Raw genomic sequence first — 17,949 nt, forward strand, 5'->3', positions numbered from 1 at the left:
GTAATACATGCCGTATATTAGTTGTTTTTGGCTAGAACAAGTGAGGGCGATACATTGAGAAAATCCATATTGGGTGGTCAGGTGATAAAGTCGCGGTCATCTGCACAGAAAGTATTTTGGGCTAGGCTACTATGTTTCAGATTTGCAGAGTGCAGTGCGGATTGTTATTGGTTGTAGTTTTTACTACTTGTTTTGTAGTCTATGGGCCCCATTTGGCGTGTTACAACCTGCGGTGCATGTGTTTGCTTCAAATAAAAAAAACGTACGCTTTTAAAGGCACGCAGTAAAATGAAGGCATTTCAATCTACAAGGACCCATGAGCACCAACATGGGATGTTCATAGGACCATGTCCAATTGGGTGTCAAGTGAAAACGAATAATCTATTTCATTTGATTTTATATATACTTTAATACACACAGTGTATTCAGACTGTTTCCACATTTTATGTTAGTCTTATTCTAAAATTGATTAAATTGTTTCCCCCCCTCATCAATCTACACACAATACCCAATAATGACAAAGCAAAAACAGGTTTTTAGAAATGTTTACTCATTTTTTACAAATAAAAAACGAAAATAAAACATTTACATAAGTATTCAGACCCTTTACTCAGCACTTTGTTGAAGCACCTTTGACTGCGATTACAGCATTGCGTCTTCTTGGGTATGACGCTATGATGCTTGGCACATCCTGTATTTGTGTAGTTGTTCCCATTCTTCTCTGCAGATCCTCTCAAGCTCTGTCATGTTGGATGGGGAACGTTGCTGCACAGCTATTTTCATGTCACTCCAGAGATGTTTGATTGGGTTCAAGTCCGGGCTCTGGCTGGGCACCTCAAGGACATTCAGAGACTTGTCCCGAAGCCAGTAATGTATTTTCTTGAATGTGGGCTTAGAGTCGTTGTCCTCTTGGAAGGTGAACCTTCACCCCAGTCTGAGCACTCTGGAGCAGGTTTTCTTCAAGGCTCTCTCTGTACTTTGCTCCGTTCTCTCCCTCAGTCCTGACAGGTCTCCCAGTCCGTGCTGCTGAAAAATGTCCCCACAGCATGATAATGCCACGACCATGCTTCATCGTAGGGATGGTGCCAGGTTTCCTCCAGACGTGGTGCTTGGCATCCAGGCCAAAGAGTTCAATCTATGTTTCATCAGACTGAGAGTCTTTAGGTGCCTTTTGGCAAACTCCAAGCCAGTTGTCATGTGCCTTTTACTGAGGAGTGGCTTCCGTCTGGCCACTCTACCATTGGTGGAGTGTTGCAGAGATGTCCTTTGGAAGCTTCTCCCATCTTCACAGAGGAACTTTATAGCTCTGTTATAGTGACCATTGAGTTATTGGTCACCTTCCTGACCAAGGCCCTTCTCCCCTATTTTAGATTTTAGATTCTTCAAAGTAGCCACCCTTTGCCTTGATCACAGCTTTGCACATTCTTGGCATTCTCTCAACCAGCTTCACCTGGAATGCTTTTCCAACAAGCTTGAAAGAGTTCCCACATATGCTGAGCACTTGTTGGCTGCTTTTCCTTCACTCTGCGGATCAACTCATCAAAAACCATCTCAATTGGGTTGAGGCCAGGTGATTGTGGAGGCCAGGTCATATGACGATATAATGCAGCACTCCATCACTCTAATTATTGGTCAAATAGCCTGGAGGTGTGTTGGGTCATTGTCCTGTTGAAAAACAAATTTTAGTCCCACTAAGTGCAAACCAGATGGGAAGGCGTATCGCTGCAGAATGCTGTGGTGGCCATGCTGGTTAAGTGTGTCTCGAATTCTAAATAAATCACTGATAGAGTCACCAGCAAAGCACCATCACACCTCCTCCATGCTTCATTGTGGGAACCACACATGCGGCAATCATCTGTTCACCTACTCTGTGTCTCACAAAGACACGGCGGTTGGAACCAAAAATCTAAAATTTGGACTCATCAGACCAAAGGACAGATTTCCACTCGTCTAATGTCCATTGCTTGTGTTTCTTGAGCCAAACAAGTGTCTTCTTCTTATTGTTGTCCTTTAGTAGTGGTTTCTTTGCAGCAGTTCGACCATGAAGGCCTGATTCACGCAGTCTCCTCTGAAGAGTTGATGTTGAGATGTGTCTGTTACTTGAACTCTGTGAAGCATTTATTTGGGCTGCAATTTCTGAGGCTGGAACTTATCCTCTGCAGCAGAGGAAACTCTGGGTCTTCCTTTCCTGTGGCGGTCCTCATGAGAGTCAGTTTCATCATAGCGCCTGATGGTTTTTGCGCCTGCACTTGAAGAAACTTGACATTTTGAAATTGAAATTTTCCAGATTGATTGACCTTCCTGTCTTAAAGTAATGATGGACTGTCGTTTCTCTTTGCTTATTTGAGCTGTTCTTGCCATAATATGGACTTGATCTGTTACCAAATAGGTCTATCTTCTGTATACCACCCCCTTGTCACAACACAATTGATTGGCTCAAACACATTAAGAAGGAAGGAAATTCCACAAATTAACATTTAACAAGACACAGCTGTTAATTGAAATGCATACCAGGTGACTACCTCATGAAGCTGGTTGAGAGAATGCCAAGAGAGTGCAAAGCTGTCATCAAGGCAAAGGGTGACTACTTTGAAGAATCTCAAATATAAAATATATTTTGATTTGTTTAACACTTTGGTTACTACATGATTCCATATCTGTTATTTCATAGTTTCAATTATTCTACAATGTAGAAAATAGTAAAATAAAGAAAACTGCCTCTGGAAGCATCGTCAGCACAATAACTTTTCGTCGGGAGCTCCAAGAAAAGGGTTTTCATGGCTGAGCAGCCGCACACAAGCCTAAGATCACCATGCGCAATACCAAGCGTCGGCTTGTGTGGTGTAAAGCTCGCCGCCATTGGACTCTGGAGCCGTGGAAACACGTTCTCTGGAGTGATGAATCACGCTTTACCATCTGCCAGTCCGACGGACGAATTAGGGTTTGGCGGATCTCAGGAGAATGCTACCTACCCCAATGCATAGTGCCAACTGTAAAGTTTGGGGGATGAGGAATAATGATCTGGGGCTGTTTTTCATAGTTCGGGCTAGGCCTCTTTGTTCCAGTGAAGGGAAATCTTAACGCTACAGCATACAATGACATTCTTGACGATTCTGTGCTTCCAACTTTGTGGCAACAATTTGGGGAAGGCTCTTTCCTGTTTCAGCATGACATGTGCACAAAGTAAGGTCCGTACAGAAATGGTTTGTCGAGATCGGTGTGGAAGAACTTGACTGGCCTGCACAGAGTGCTGACCTCAACCCCATCGAACACCTTTGGGATGAATTGGAACGCAGGGCCATGTCTAATGGCCCAACATCAGTGCCAATCTCACTAATGTTCTTGTGGCTGAATGGAAGCAAGTCCCCGCAGCAATGTTCCAACATCTAGTGGAAAGCCTTCCCAGAAGAGTGGAGGCTGTTATAGCAACAAAGGTGGACACCAACTCCATATTAATGCCCATGATTTTGGAATGGGATGTTCAACAAGCAGGTGTCCACATACTTTTGGTTATGTCGTGTAGCTATATACAGAACAGTACACTAAAGAAAAGTAGAGTACAGTAGAGCACACTATAGTGGAGTACAGTGTAATGTGCTGTTTTGCACTGTACTCTACTGTAATGTACTAAACATGTTTAATGTTTGATATCCAATCTTGTGACCAACCAAATGTGGTCTTGTTTGGTGGTGGAGCTCATTCCAATGACAGCCCGCGTGTAGAATAAAACCCAAATATGCAAAACAACAACCAAAAGCATGTAGCATATGACTTTGTGTACCTATTCAGGATACATCACCATGTAGAGAAGGACATTCATAATGATTCACTTCAGTTTAGTACAGATCAGGGACCCATGTTACAATTCCGTTACCATAATTATGTTAGAGGATGTAAATTCACTTCACCTACAGTCGTTCAATAACCAAAATAAATGTGTCAAATTCGAGGCGTTATGTCATAGCTGACACCCAATTAATTCTGCAGGCGCCTTTGAATCTTAATTCGTAGTCGTTATTTTAAGAGATTTTGGAAAATGTGGTTGCAATAAAAACCGAGGGAGATTTGACCCTAATTCTGACCTTTTCTGTACAGCCTAAATTGTTCAAAGCAGTCCTAGATTTGTATGGTTTGTTTAACTTTGAAATCAATGTTTTTTGTTTGGCATACATTTTTTAAGTGAAAAATGGAATTTCCCATGTGCATGCCATCAAAGAGTGGGCCACCAAAACAAACGTAAACGATGGTGATAATGCGTCCCATGGCTATTCAAGGAATGACATTTCATAGAGCAACGTCACTGTTTTTTTTATAGCTACGTCATTCTTCAAATTCTACGACAACAAAGCCATAGACATTGTTTTTTGTTGTTATTATACGATATAGAGTTGTACTAACCTCAACATCCTATGAATTTACAGGAAATGTTGCACTGTGGCTTTAAACATGCTGAAAGCCTCATGTGCCTTGGTCTGTGTGTCATGGCATTTCTTGTTTTGCTACTTGTCAATAGCCCACATGCTTTTGCTGTTGCCAGTGCCTCGGTATCAGTTATTGTCGGCCTGTTTTCATTAGCCCAGTACTCTAACGCACATTTATAGCACATTTAACTTCCTGATCATGCTTGTAGATAAAGACATGTCAGAATGGTGTTAATGTTTTACTACATGAAAGATTATACTACTACCTCACCCAGTTAGGAATAACCCACATTCTTTGTACTTCCGAGACATGTTGAGAATATTTCAAGAGCATTGACAGACATGGACATATACAGCGGTATTTATGTGGATGTTCCCTTGTTATTTAAAACTGAAGCAGTATTTCTGACAGTTCTATAGGCCTACATGTGTTTTATCTACTTAATATCCTTGCACGTTTTCTTTATTTCTACAGAATAATGCCATGCGATAAAGCACACGCCCTAACTGTCATGGTCTATCGTAATGAATGGAATCTCATCTGAGATTGGAGGCTTCAGTGATTCTCTAGCCCCCAGCCTAGACCAGCCCTCTAAGCAGCAACAGGGCTGGAAGTTTTGTTTACTGTGTCATAAACCAGGAGGAGAGCTTTGTGTCAATGTGAATTGGCTTCTAATGGGTCTCCTAATGCTTGTAAATGAGCAGACAAATGCCTGACTGGGGCCAAGGTGTGAAAGAGCAGATGTGTTAAGTTAACGTGTGCGTGAGTGCCTGTTGCTTAGGCGATTGCTCTGTCATTACCTCTCAAAATGCTGATAACTTTACATGTTGAGTTTGTTCAACTCTATATTGTCCAGAAATAGATTGAGTCAATGGATGGGACTAATGCAACCTCACAGAAAACATGTTACTAAAATCGGTTTAGTCTAGATTTAATGTCGGGACAGCTTTTTAGATTTGACCTTTATTTAATTAGGCAAGTCAATAAGAACAAATTCTTATTTTCAATGACAGCTTAGGAACAGTGGGTTAACTGCCTTGTTCAGGGGCAGAATGACAGATTATTACCTTGTCAGCTCAGGGATTCGAACAGCTTTATGAATATCCTTGGTTAGACTCCATTATCGAAACATTGGGTGGTAGGCAGGAGTTAATTTTAAATGTGTTCCTTTGGGCCGGGCATGGGAAAGGAAACATCATTGTCATATACGTCTCTTCATTCCTGGTTCCTAAACTCTTAAGTTATATTAGGTACAGGGCCGGGGGTTCGGAAACGGGTTTGCTCACCAGGACCACTGCAACCCAACATACCAATGCAAATACTGCTGACTGGGCCGCATTCAATTCAACGTGAATTAAGAAAAGAATCCTGCTCTCAAATACCTTCTCGGGGACTGAAAGACAACTTTAGCAATTAGGCACATTCTTGGCCAACTGGCATCTCCTTGGAGACCAAGGACCAAGCCTTTGATTGACATCTGCCTGCTGAGCTAAGGACAGTGACAGAAGTGGCTGATTTGAGACCCTACATCTGTCATTGAGAGGAGATGGTCGTCTCTAGGCCTAGCCTACATCTGCAGGGAGGAGAGGCTAGACGTTCTGTCTCGTGGTCTGAAGCTGTAACTCAATTGTAATTAATGGTTTTCTTTCTTGTATAGGGATAGGTTTCCAATTACTTTCACTGTTACTCTTAAGCCTATCGTGTCGTCAAGGGTCATAAAAGAGAGGAGATCATTAAGGCTTTGAATCCTAATGTGCTTCAGTCAAATGCTTTTTCAAATCTCCCATTGACTTTAATGAACAATTTACTCTTAAGTCCAATGTATGTGCACTTACAGTTGAAGTCGGAAGTTTACATACACTTAGGTTGGAGTCATTAAAAATCATTTTTCAACAACTCCACAAATGTCTAGTTAACAAACTATAGTTTTTGCAAGTCAGTTAGGACATCTACTTTGTGCATGACAAGGTATTTTTCCAACAATTGTTTACAGACAGATTATTTCACTTATAATTCACTGTATCACAATTCCAGTGGGTCAGAAGTTTACATACACTAAGTTGACTGTGCCTTTAAACAGCTTGTAAAATTCCAGAAAATTATGTCATGGCTTTAGAAGCTTCTGATGGGCTAATTGACATCATTTCAGTGTACCTGTGGATGTATTTCAAGGCCTACCTTCAAATGCAGTTCCTCTTTGCTTGACATCATGGGAAAATCAAAAGAAATCAGCCAAGACCTCAAAAAAATAGGAGACTTCCACAAGTCTGGTTCATCCTTGGGAGCAATTTCCAAATGCCTGAAGGTACCACATTCATCTGTACAAACAATAGTATGCAAGTATGAACACCATGGGGCCACTCAGCCATCATACCACTCAGGAAGGAGAGGCGTTCTGTCTCCCAGAGATGAAGGTACTTAGGTGCGAAAAGTGCAAATCAATCCCAGAACAACAGCAAAGGACCTTGTAAAGATGCTGGAGGAAACAGGTACAAAATTATCTATATTCACAGTAAAATGAGTCCTATATCGACATAACCTGAAAGGCCGCTCAGCAAGGAAGAAGCCACTGCTCCAAAACCGCCATAAAAAAGCCAGAATACAGTTTGCAACTGCACATGGGGACAAAGATCATACTTTTTGGAGAAAGAAATGGACAAAAATAGAACTCTTTGGCCATAATGACCATCGTTATGTTTGGAGGAAAAAGGGGGAGGCTTGCAAGCCGAAGAACACCATCCCAACCGTGAAGCACGTGGGTGGAAGCCTCATGTTGTGGAGGTGCTTTGCTGCAGGAGGACTGGTGCACTTCACAAAATAGATGGCATCATGAGAAGATAATTTTGTGGATATATTAAAGAAACATCTCAAGACATCAGTCAGGAAGTTAAAGCTTAGTCACAAATGGGTCTTCCAAATGGACAATGACCCCAAGCATACTTCCAATGTTGTGGCAAAATGGCGTAAGGACAACAAAGTCAAGGTATTGGAGTGGCCATCACAAAGCCCTGACCTCAATCCTTTGGAAAATTTGTGGGCAGAACTGAAAAAGCAGGGCATTTTTGCTAGGATTAAATGACAGGAATTGTGAAAAACTATGTTTAAATGTATGTGGCTAAGATGTATGTAAACTTCCGACTTCAACTGTATCTCAAGTTAGGCTCTAAGGGAAGTCATATGGAAGAGAACTTCAAGAAGAGAGGTCATGATAGTAAGTCCATCTACATAAGGGCTCTCCAACCCTGTTCCTGGAGAGCTACCTTCTGGTAGGTTTTCACTCCAACCCTGTTCCTGGAGAGCTATCCTCCTGTAGGTTTTCACTCCAACCCTGTTCCTGGAGAGCCACCGACCGGTAGGTTTTCACTCCAACCCTGTTCCTGGAGAGCTACCGTCCGGTAGGTTTTCACTCCAGTCCTGTTCCTGGAGAGCTACCGTCCGGTAGGTTTTCACTCCAGTCCTGTTCCTGGAGAGCTACCGTCCGGTAGGTTTTCACTCCAGTCCTGTTCCTGGAGAGCTACCGTCCGGTAGGTTTTCACTCCAACCCTGTTCCTGGAGAGCTACCGTCCAGTAGGTTTTCACTCCAGTCCTGTTCCTGGAGAGCTACCGTCCAGTAGGTTTTCACTCCAACCCTAATTTAGCGTTCCTGATTATAATAATTAGCTGGTTGATTAGCTGAATCAGTTTAGTTACAACTGGGGTTGGTTTGAAAACCTACAGGAGGGACGTGCCGGGAGGTAGAGGAAATGGTGACTGCTTGCATCTGAAAGAGCGGGAGAGGAAGTGTGTGATAGTGAATGGAAAACAGTGAAATCAGAGAATAAAACAAAATTAGTAGAAGTTGTAGTAGAAGACAAAGACCAGTCCAATAATGCATTTCTTATTGGACTGTGTTTTTTGGACAAGGCGATTCATTTGGGAAATCCATTTTGTAATATCAAGGACTGTGAAGAAAGCAAAATTGTCCATGTGAGAAGTCAAATGTATTTTAAAATGTCAGAGCAGGGCACCTGCCAAAGGAGTTGTAGTTGAATTCTTGTTGGATATCGATAATGAGTACCTTAGTCAGAAAATCCCAGGAGTGGTCTGTGCATGTCGCCTGATCCGTATGGTAAATGGAAGGAGAAAAGCCTGTCGATATTATTGTTGTTTGAGGAGACTCTACCGGAATATGTGAGGTATGCCGTGAGAGATTTGCGTCCAAACCATTACAGTGTGGAAATTGTAAAGGATATGGTCACGAGTCAAATGTTTGCAGACGGGAGAAGTATGATATTGAAGAATCTGTCAATGGAATGGTTGCAACTGTGGTGGGGATCATACTCCGGACTTCCTTGGGTGTCCTGTTAGGGTGAAGGAGGTCGAGGTGTGAAGGATCAGGGCTGCACAGCGGATCTCCTATGTGGAGGAGGTGAAGAGAGTGGAAGGGGCAAGAGGCCACAGTGTTGAAGATATGGTGGTAGATGCATTGCAACCAGTTGATAGTTTTGGATACACTCATTGTGAAGAAGGTTGATTTTGTGGCATTTATAGCCACTGTGCTTAATTGTACAGCACAAGTGTCTAAGAAGTCCAAGAAGCTGGATATCATATCTGCAGCTGAGAACGTTTTGGAGCTCCAAGACTTTTGTCGCTAGGAAATGTCCCGCCCTCACAGGAAGCTTCTGATCTCAATATGGTGAATGTGTTGAGACCTGATAAGAATGATTTCTTACTGAAAAGCAGGTTGACTTTCTTACAGAAAAGCAGGTTGAATGTTTTTTTGGTTTGGTAGCTTGTATGATATTTTATTTATTTTTACCCAAATGTTTTCATTTCTTGGAATCCTTATTATCCACCTGCACAGTAGGTGGCGGAATGCTGCAGAAGAAACCTACGGGAGGATAGCTCTCCAGGAACAGGGTTGGAGTTAAAACCTACAGGAGGATAGCTCTCCAGGAACAGGGTTGGAGTTAAAACCTACAGGAGGATAGCTCTCCGGGAACAGGGTTGGAGTTAAAACCTACAGGAGGATAGCTCTCCGGGAACAGGGTTGGAGTTAAAACCTACAGGAGGATAGCTCTCCGGGAACAGGGTTGGAGTTAAAACCTACAGGAGGATAGCTCTCTAGGAACAGGGTTGGAGTTTAAACCTTACAGGAGGATAGCTCTCCACGAACAGGGTTGTAGTTAAAACCTACAGGAGGATAGCTCTCCAGGAACAGGGTTGGAGTTAAAACCTACAGGAGAATAGCTCTCCAGGAACAGGGTTGGAGTTAAAACCTACAGGAGGATAGCTCTACAGGAACAGGGTTGGAGTTAAAACCTACAGGAGGATAGCTCTCCAGGAACAGGGTTGGAGTTAAAACCTACAGGAGGATAGCTCTCCGAGAACAGGGTTGGAGTTAAAACCTACAGGAGGATAGCTCTCCGGGAACAGGGTTGGAGTTAAAACCTACAGGAGGATAGCTCTCCAGGAACAGGGTTGGAGTTAAAACCTACAGGAGGATAGCTCTCCAGGAACAGGGTTGGAGTTAAAACCTACAGGAGGATAGCTCTCCGGGAACAGGGTTGGAGTTAAAACCTACAGGAGGATAGCTCTCCGGGAACAGGGTTAGAGTTAAAACCTACAGGAGGATAGCTCTCCAGGAACAGGGTTGGAGTTAAAACCTACAGGAGGATAGCTCTCCAGGAACAGGGTTGGAGTTAAAACCTACAGGAGGATAGCTCTCCAGGAACAGGGTTGGAGTTAAAACCTACAGGAGGATAGCTCTCTAGGAACAGGGTTGGAGTTTAAACCTACAGGAGGATAGCTCTCCAGGAACAGGGTTGGAGTTAAAACCTACATGAGGATAGCTCTCCAGGAACAGGGTTGGAGTTAAAACCTACAGGAGAATATCTCTCCAGGAACAGGGTTGGAGTTAAAACCTACAGGAGGATAGCTCTCCAGGAACAGGGTTGGAGTTAAAACCTACATGAGGATAGCTCTCCAGGAACAGGGTTGGAGTTAAAACCTACAGGAGAATATCTCTCCAGGAACAGGGTTGGAGTTAAAACCTACAGGAGGATATCTCTCCAGGAACAGGGTTGGAGTTAAAACCTACAGGAGGATAGCTCTCCAGGAACAGGGTTGGAGTTAAAACCTACATGAGGATAGCTCTCCAGGAACAGGGTTGGAGTTAAAACCTACAGGAGAATATCTCTCCAGGAACAGGGTTGGAGTTTAAACCTACAGGAGGATAGCTCTCCAGGAACAGGGTTGTAGTTAAATCCTACAGGAGGATAGCTCTCCAGGAACAGGGTTGTAGTTAAAACCTACAGGAGGATAGCTCTCCAGGAACAGGGTTGGAGTTAAAACCTACATGAGGATAGCTCTCCAGGAACAGGGTTGGAGTTAAAACCTACAGGAGAATATCTCTCCAGGAACAGGGTTGGAGTTAAAACCTACAGGAGGATAGCTCTCCAGGAACAGGGTTGGAGTTAAAACCTACATGAGGATAGCTCTCCAGGAACAGGGTTGGAGTTAAAACCTACAGGAGAATATCTCTCCAGGAACAGGGTTGGAGTTAAAACCTACAGGAGGATATCTCTCCAGGAACAGGGTTGGAGTTAAAACCTACAGGAGGATAGCTCTCCAGGAACAGGGTTGGAGTTAAAACCTACAGGAGGATAGCTCTCCAGGAACAGGGTTGGAGTTAAAACCTACAGGAGGATAGCTCTCCAGGAACAGGGTTGGAGTTAAAACCTACCGGAGGATAGCTCTCCAGGAACAGGGTTGGAGTTAAAACCTACAGGAGGATAGCTCTCCAGGAACAGGGTTGGAGTTAAAACCTACAGGAGAATATCTCTCCAGGAACAGGGTTGGAGTTAAAACCTACAGGAGGATAGCTCTCCAGGAACAGGGTTGGAGTTAAAACCTACAGGAGGATATCTCTCCAGGAACAGGGTTGGAGTTAAAACCTACAGGAGAATATCTCTCCAGGAACAGGGTTGGAGTTAAAACCTACAGGAGGATAGCTCTCCAGGAACAGGGTTGGAGTTAAAACCTACAGGAGGATAGCTCTCCAGGAACAGGGTTGGAGTTAAAACCTACAGGAGAATATCTCTCCAGGAACAGGGTTGGAGTTAAAACCTACAGGAGGATAGCTCTCCAGGAACAGGGTTGGAGTTAAAACCTACAGGAGGATATCTCTCCAGGAACAGGGTTGGAGTTAAAACCTACAGGAGAATATCTCTCCAGGAACAGGGTTGGAGTTAAAACCTACAGGAGGATATCTCTCCAGGAACAGGGTTGGAGTTAAAACCTACAGGAGAATATCTCTCCAGGAACAGGGTTGGAGTTAAAACCTACAGGAGGATTTCTCTCCAGGAACAGGGTTGGAGTTAAAACCTACAGGAGAATATCTCTCCAGGAACAGGGTTGGAGTTAAAACCTACAGGAGAATATCTCTCCAGGAACAGGGTTGGAGTTAAAACCTACAGGAGGATTTCTCTCCAGGAACAGGGTTGGAGTTAAAACCTACAGGAGAATATCTCTCCAGGAACAGGGTTGGAGAGCCCTGATCTAGATTCTAGATTTGCATTGCCTTCTTGATTTGCATTGTCTTTTCCAGCCATTTATACATCCCAGTTGTTGGATTCTTCAGCTGCTTTGGGTTTTGTGTACATATAACCAGTGCATATCAGTGCTAGTCATGCATTTCCAGTTGTCATAATGTCACGTCCGCTCTTCGAGAAGAGAAACCTAGAAATCATGGCTAAACCAGTACTGACTGAATGTTATTTTGAATATTCTGAGTCTATCGCATTTCATTATTTCATTCACCCTAGATATAAAAACAAATGTCAGTGGTAGGTAATTGAGTTCTCACTCTCTCTTATCACCTCTATCATTCCAACACACAGCTGCCTGAATGACTAATTAAAAGTGAGGAGTGAGCGTTTCATGTGAAAGACCCCCCTGGCTATGAGCTAGCTCTTTAACTCTAGCAGAGTAATAAAATACCTTTATCTTATCTCATGCTTGGGGAATTAGAATCATCATCATGATCAGTACTTGAATCATAGTGCTTGAAGCCAGGTCCTTCTAACCCAGCAAAACAGTGGAATTTTAAAGGGATAGTCCATCCAAATTCCAACTACAGATAGTTTATTTTTTATTTTTATTTCACCTTTATTTAACCAGGTAGGCTAGTTGAGAACAAGTTCTCATTTACAACTGCGACCTGGCCAAGATAAAGCAAAGCAGTGTGACACAGACAACAACACAGAGTTACACATGGAGTAAACAATAAACAAGCCAATAACACAATAAACAAGTCAATGACACAGTAGAAAAAAGAAAAGTCTATATACAATGTGTGCAAAAGGCATGAGGAGGTAGGCAATAAATAGGCCATAGGAGCGAATAATTACAATTTAGCAGATTAACACGAGTGATAAATGATCAGATGGTCATGTGCAGGTAGAGATACTGGTGTGCAAAAGAGCAGAAAAGTAAATAAATAAAAACAGTATGGGGATGAGGTAGGTAAATTGGGTGGGCTATTTACCGATGGACTATGTACAGCTGCAGCGATTGGTTAGCTGCTCAGATAGCAGATGTTTAAAGTTGGTGAGGGAGATAAGAGTCTCCAACTTCAACGATTTTTGCAATTCGTTCCAGTCACAGGCAGCAGAGAACTGGAAGGAAAGGCGGCCAAATGAGGTGTTGGCTTTAGGGATGATCAGTGAGATATACCTGCTGGAGCGCGTGCTACGGGTGGGTGTTGCCATCGTGACCAGTGAACTGAGATAAGGCGGATCTTTACCTAGCATGGACTTGTAGATGACCTGAAGCTAGTGGGTCTGGCGACGAATATGTAGCGAGGGCCAGCCGACTAGAGCATACATGTCGCAGTGGTGGGTGGTATAAGGTGCTTTAGTAACAAAACGGATGGCACTGTGATAAACTGCATCCAGTTTGCTGAGTAGAGTATTGGAAGCTATTTTGTAGATGACATCGCCGAAGTCGAGGATCGGTAGGATAGTCAGTTTTACTAGGGTTAGTTTGGCGGCGTGAGTGAAGGAGGCTTTGTTGCGAAATAGAAAGCTGATTTGATTTTGGATTGGAGATGTTTTGATATGAGTCTGGAAGGAGAGTTTACAGTCTAGCCAGACACCTTGGTACTTATAGATGTCCACATATTCTAGGTCGGAACCATCCAGGGTGGTGATGCTAGTCGGGCATGCGGGTGCAGGCAGCGAACGGTTGAAAAGCATGCATTTGGTTTTACTAGCGTTTAAGGGCAGTTGCAGGCCACGGAAGGAGTGTTGTATGGCATTGAAGCTCGTTTGGAGGTTAGATAGCACAGTGTCCAAGGAAGGGCCAGAAGTATACAGAATGGTGTCGTCTGCGTAGAGGTGGATCAGGGAATCGCCCGCAGCAAGAGCAACATCATTGATATATACAGAGAAAAGAGTCGGCCCGAGAATTGAACCCTGTGGCACCCCCATAGAGACTGCCAAATGAACAGATGATGATGTGCAAGTGGAGATACTGGTGTGCAAAAGAGCAGAAAATTAAATTAAATAAAAACATTATGGGGATGAGGTAGGTAGATTGGGTGGGCTATTTACAGATGGACTATGTATAGCTGCAGCGATCGGTTAGCTGCTCAGATAGTTGATGTTTAAAGTTGGTGAGGGAAATAAAAGTCTCCAACTTCAGCGATTTTTGCAATTCGTTCCAGTCACTGGCAGCAGAGAACTGGAAGGAAAGGCGGCCAAAGGAGGTGCTGGCTTTGGGGATGATCAGTGAGATATACCTGCTGGAACGTGTGCTACGGGTGGGTGTAAAGGGAACTTTAAAGGCACGGTACGGTACATGTACTACTTAAACAAACATACAGTACATTCATTCACCTTTTTCTATGTTTTTGGGAGAACCAGTGTGGCATGTGACCCCAGCTGCAGAAGTATTCCTCCCAATGCTTTTGGTGTCACCCAGCCCAAAGCATAAAAAAGGGTTGCACAATAGGTCTCTATTATTGACCCACCAGGGTGTTACAGTGAAAACTCTCCCCTCTCTTTCTGTGTCTCGTAAACCTGTGGCCTAGAGACCCATTTAACCTCAGTCAATGGCTGTTAAAGTGTCACGGGGTCAACAAAGGTCAAACCATCCTAGCTAATGTGTGTGTGTGGCAGGAAGGCTAAACATCCATCTTGCCTTCCTCTGTCTCTCCTCTCTGCTATTGATGTGAGAGTACATAGAGTGGAGAGTTTTGTGTTTTTATCCACAATTTCCAAAGGAGGCCACCCAAATCTTAGTGTTTTGTCTGGTTTGGTTGTGTTCCTGTTATTAAATGAGATGTCTGATAATACAAAGCTTTATTGGTTTCTTTTGTACGTGGGTAGGCAGGCAGTAGCAAGAGTTAGCAACGATAGCCCACTTGGAGAGCATGCTAACCTACTGTAACCCCACCTGGGACCTCCATGTAAAACCAGCATGGTCTTTACAAGACAGTCACTCCATTGTTGCTTTGTGTTTACCCCCATTGTTGTCGCGTTAGCTGTGAAATGCTAACTTAGTGAGCGTTTCACACACAGGCTGACCCTCTTGTGCCGGGCTAGGGTTGCGTCGGGGACACTTTGTTTGGCTCGGCCAGGGCAGTCGGGCCATGGGTCACACTTGTATTATGAAAATGCTTCTCACCGCTATCAAAGGTGTCTAGGTTTTTTTACTGGCTGGAGTTGAGACAGCGAGACACTTTGGCTTGTATAGTTATTCACTCGGTCTATAAAGGCAGTGTGGCTGGATGGAGTTGAGACAACGAGACACTTTGGCTTGTATAGTTATTCACTCGGTCTATAAAGGCAGTGTGGCTGGCTGGAGTTGAGACAGCGAGACACTTTGGCTTGTATAGTTATTCACTCGGTCTATAAAGGCAGTGTGGCTGGCTGGAGTTGAGACAACGAGACACTTTGGCTTGTATAGTTATTCACTCGGTCTATAAAGGCAGTGTGGCTGGCTGGAGTTGAGACAGCGAGACACTTTGGCTTGTATAGTTATTCACTCGGTCTATAAAGGCAGTGTGGCTGGATGGAGTTGAGACAGCGAGACACTTTGGCTTGTATAGTTATTCACTCGGTCTATAAAGGCGGTGTGGCTGGATGGAGTTGAGACAGCGAGACACTTTGGCTTGTATAGTTATTCACTCGGTCTATAAAGGCAGTGTGGCTGGCTGGAGTTGAGACAGCGAGACACTTTGGCTTGTGTAGTTATTCACTCGGTCTATAAAGGCAGTGTGGCTGGCTGGAGTTGAGACAGCGAGACACTGGCTTGTATAGTTATTCACTCGGTCTATAAAGGCAGTGTGGCTGGATGGAGTTGAGACACTTTGGCTTGTATAGTTATTCACTTGGTCTATAAAGGCAGTGTGGCTGGCTGGAGTTGAGACAGCGAGACACTTTGGCTTGTATAGTTATTCACTCGGTCTATAAAGGCAGTGTGGCTGGCTGGAGTTGAGACAGCGAGACACTTTGGCTTGTATAGTTATTCACTCGGTCTATAAAGGCAGTGTGGCTGGCTGGAGTTGAGACAGCGAGACACTTTGGCTTGTATAGTTATTCACTCGGTCTATAAAGGCAGTGTGGCTGGATGGAGTTGAGACAGCGAGACACTGGCTTGTATAGTTATTCACTTGGTCTATAAAGGCGGTGTGGCTGGATGGAGTTGAGACAGCGAGACACTTTGGCTTGTATAGTTATTCACTCGGTCTATAAAGGCGGTGTGGCTGGATGGAGTTGAGACAGCGAGACACTTTGGCTTGTATAGTTATTCACTTGGTCTATAAAGGCAGTGTGGCTGGATGGAGTTGAGACAGCGAGACACTTTGGCTTGTATAGTTATTCACTCGGTCTATAAAGGCGGTGTGGCTGGATGGAGTTGAGACAGCGAGACACTTTGGCTTGTATAGTTATTCACTCGGTCTATAAAGGCGGTGTGGCTGGATGGAGTTGAGACAGCGAGACACTTTGGCTTGTATAGTTATTCACTTGGTCTATAAAGGCAGTGTGGCTGGATGGAGTTGAGACAGCGAGACACTTTGGCTTGTATAGTTATTCACTCGGTCTATAAAGGCGGTGTGGCTGGATGGAGTTGGGGGCACTAAAAAGTTTAGACTTTAAAACACTGTTTTGCACACGCGTTATGGCAATTGCTCTTTAAAAACTATGACACAACTTAACTTTTAGTGCCTGCAACTATAGGTTTGCTTAGTTGCTGTCGGACAACAACTAAGAAATCCTATTGTACAGGCTGTCATGGCGACCTTTGGAGGTCAGTTCGTCTCTACCTGTGATGGGTAGGGGTTTTGTGTATTTCTGCCTAACCCCCAATTATGGAGCACTCTGATGGGGTTAAGAGCCTTTTCACAGCTCTCCCATCCCGCCACACACACACACACACACACACACCTTCCCTCATCATCCAGCTCTCCTCTCGTATCTTAATCCTGCTCTGATTTGGAGAGAGCTGGTTAGAGTGAACCAGGCCCCCCTCTTTTATTGTGTAACCCCCTTTCAGCCCCTCCCCTCCTCCCTCCCCCATACCTCCCCCTCCTCCCTCCTCCCTCCCCCACTCCACTCCGCCCCTCCTCCCTCCACCATACCTCCCCACTCTCCTCCCCTCCTACCTCCCCCTCCATCCCCCACTCTGCCCCTCCTCCCCAGGGCTTTTGCCTGAGCACTACTGTGTTTCTGTGTCAGGGTGCCAGGTGAGCTCTGTCCAAACAAACCCCCTCCTGCTTGTTTTGTCTACAGCGGGCAGAGGCAGGCGGGAGGGACGGAGGGAGGCAGGCTGAATGGGGGTGGCACAAGGCTGGTATTCTCTTAAGAGAAGAAAAAAACAACAACTTCAAAGCGCCTCACTTTTTGTAAATGATGTTCTATGAAGCCAGATTGTGAAGGACTCCATTCATCCCTCTTGACAGTATGTAGCCAAAGTCATAAAGACGAAGTGGAGATGGCAGGGAATGCTACATATCAGTGGAGTGTTTTGTAATGTTGTGTACCTCACTGTGTTCTCTGTGTAACAGTGTGTCACTATTATCACTCTGATACATGTTTTATATCATCCAGCAACAGTACGTCATGTAGTAATGACCAGTATCCTGTCAGATATCACACACACACACACACACACACACACACACACACACACACACACACACACACACACACACACACACACACACACACACACACACACACACACACACACACTGTCTGTCCGTCAACAAACACTTCTATATTTGTGACAATGTAATAGAACACACTAACATATTGTATGACACTCAATTGTAAGAGTGCGCATTACTCATTCTTAGTATGTGAAAATATAATGTTTTATAGTATGTGAATCTTCTCAAATCGAGAGTGGTTTAAATGCCAGGATGTCTAGTAGAATTTAATGCACACTTTTCCACAATGCATTGGAAGAGGTGGGCCGCGAGTGATAGGCCCTAGTCCTCTGTAAGTAGCCAACAACAAAACTAGGGCGAAGCTTCTGCGG

General features: G+C 44.1%; 1 protein-coding gene across 1 annotated transcript in view; it reads left to right on the top strand.

Annotated features, from left to right (window-relative positions):
* The window catches only part of LOC115124113 (protein eva-1 homolog A), a 240,956-nt gene that overhangs the window by 376 nt on the left and 222,631 nt on the right, over positions 1 to 17,949 (top strand). The gene's annotated exons all lie outside the window — the stretch shown is intronic.

Source organism: Oncorhynchus nerka, linkage group LG24 (assembly GCF_034236695.1).
Source record: "Oncorhynchus nerka isolate Pitt River linkage group LG24, Oner_Uvic_2.0, whole genome shotgun sequence".
NCBI classification, from domain to species: domain Eukaryota; kingdom Metazoa; phylum Chordata; class Actinopteri; order Salmoniformes; family Salmonidae; genus Oncorhynchus; species Oncorhynchus nerka.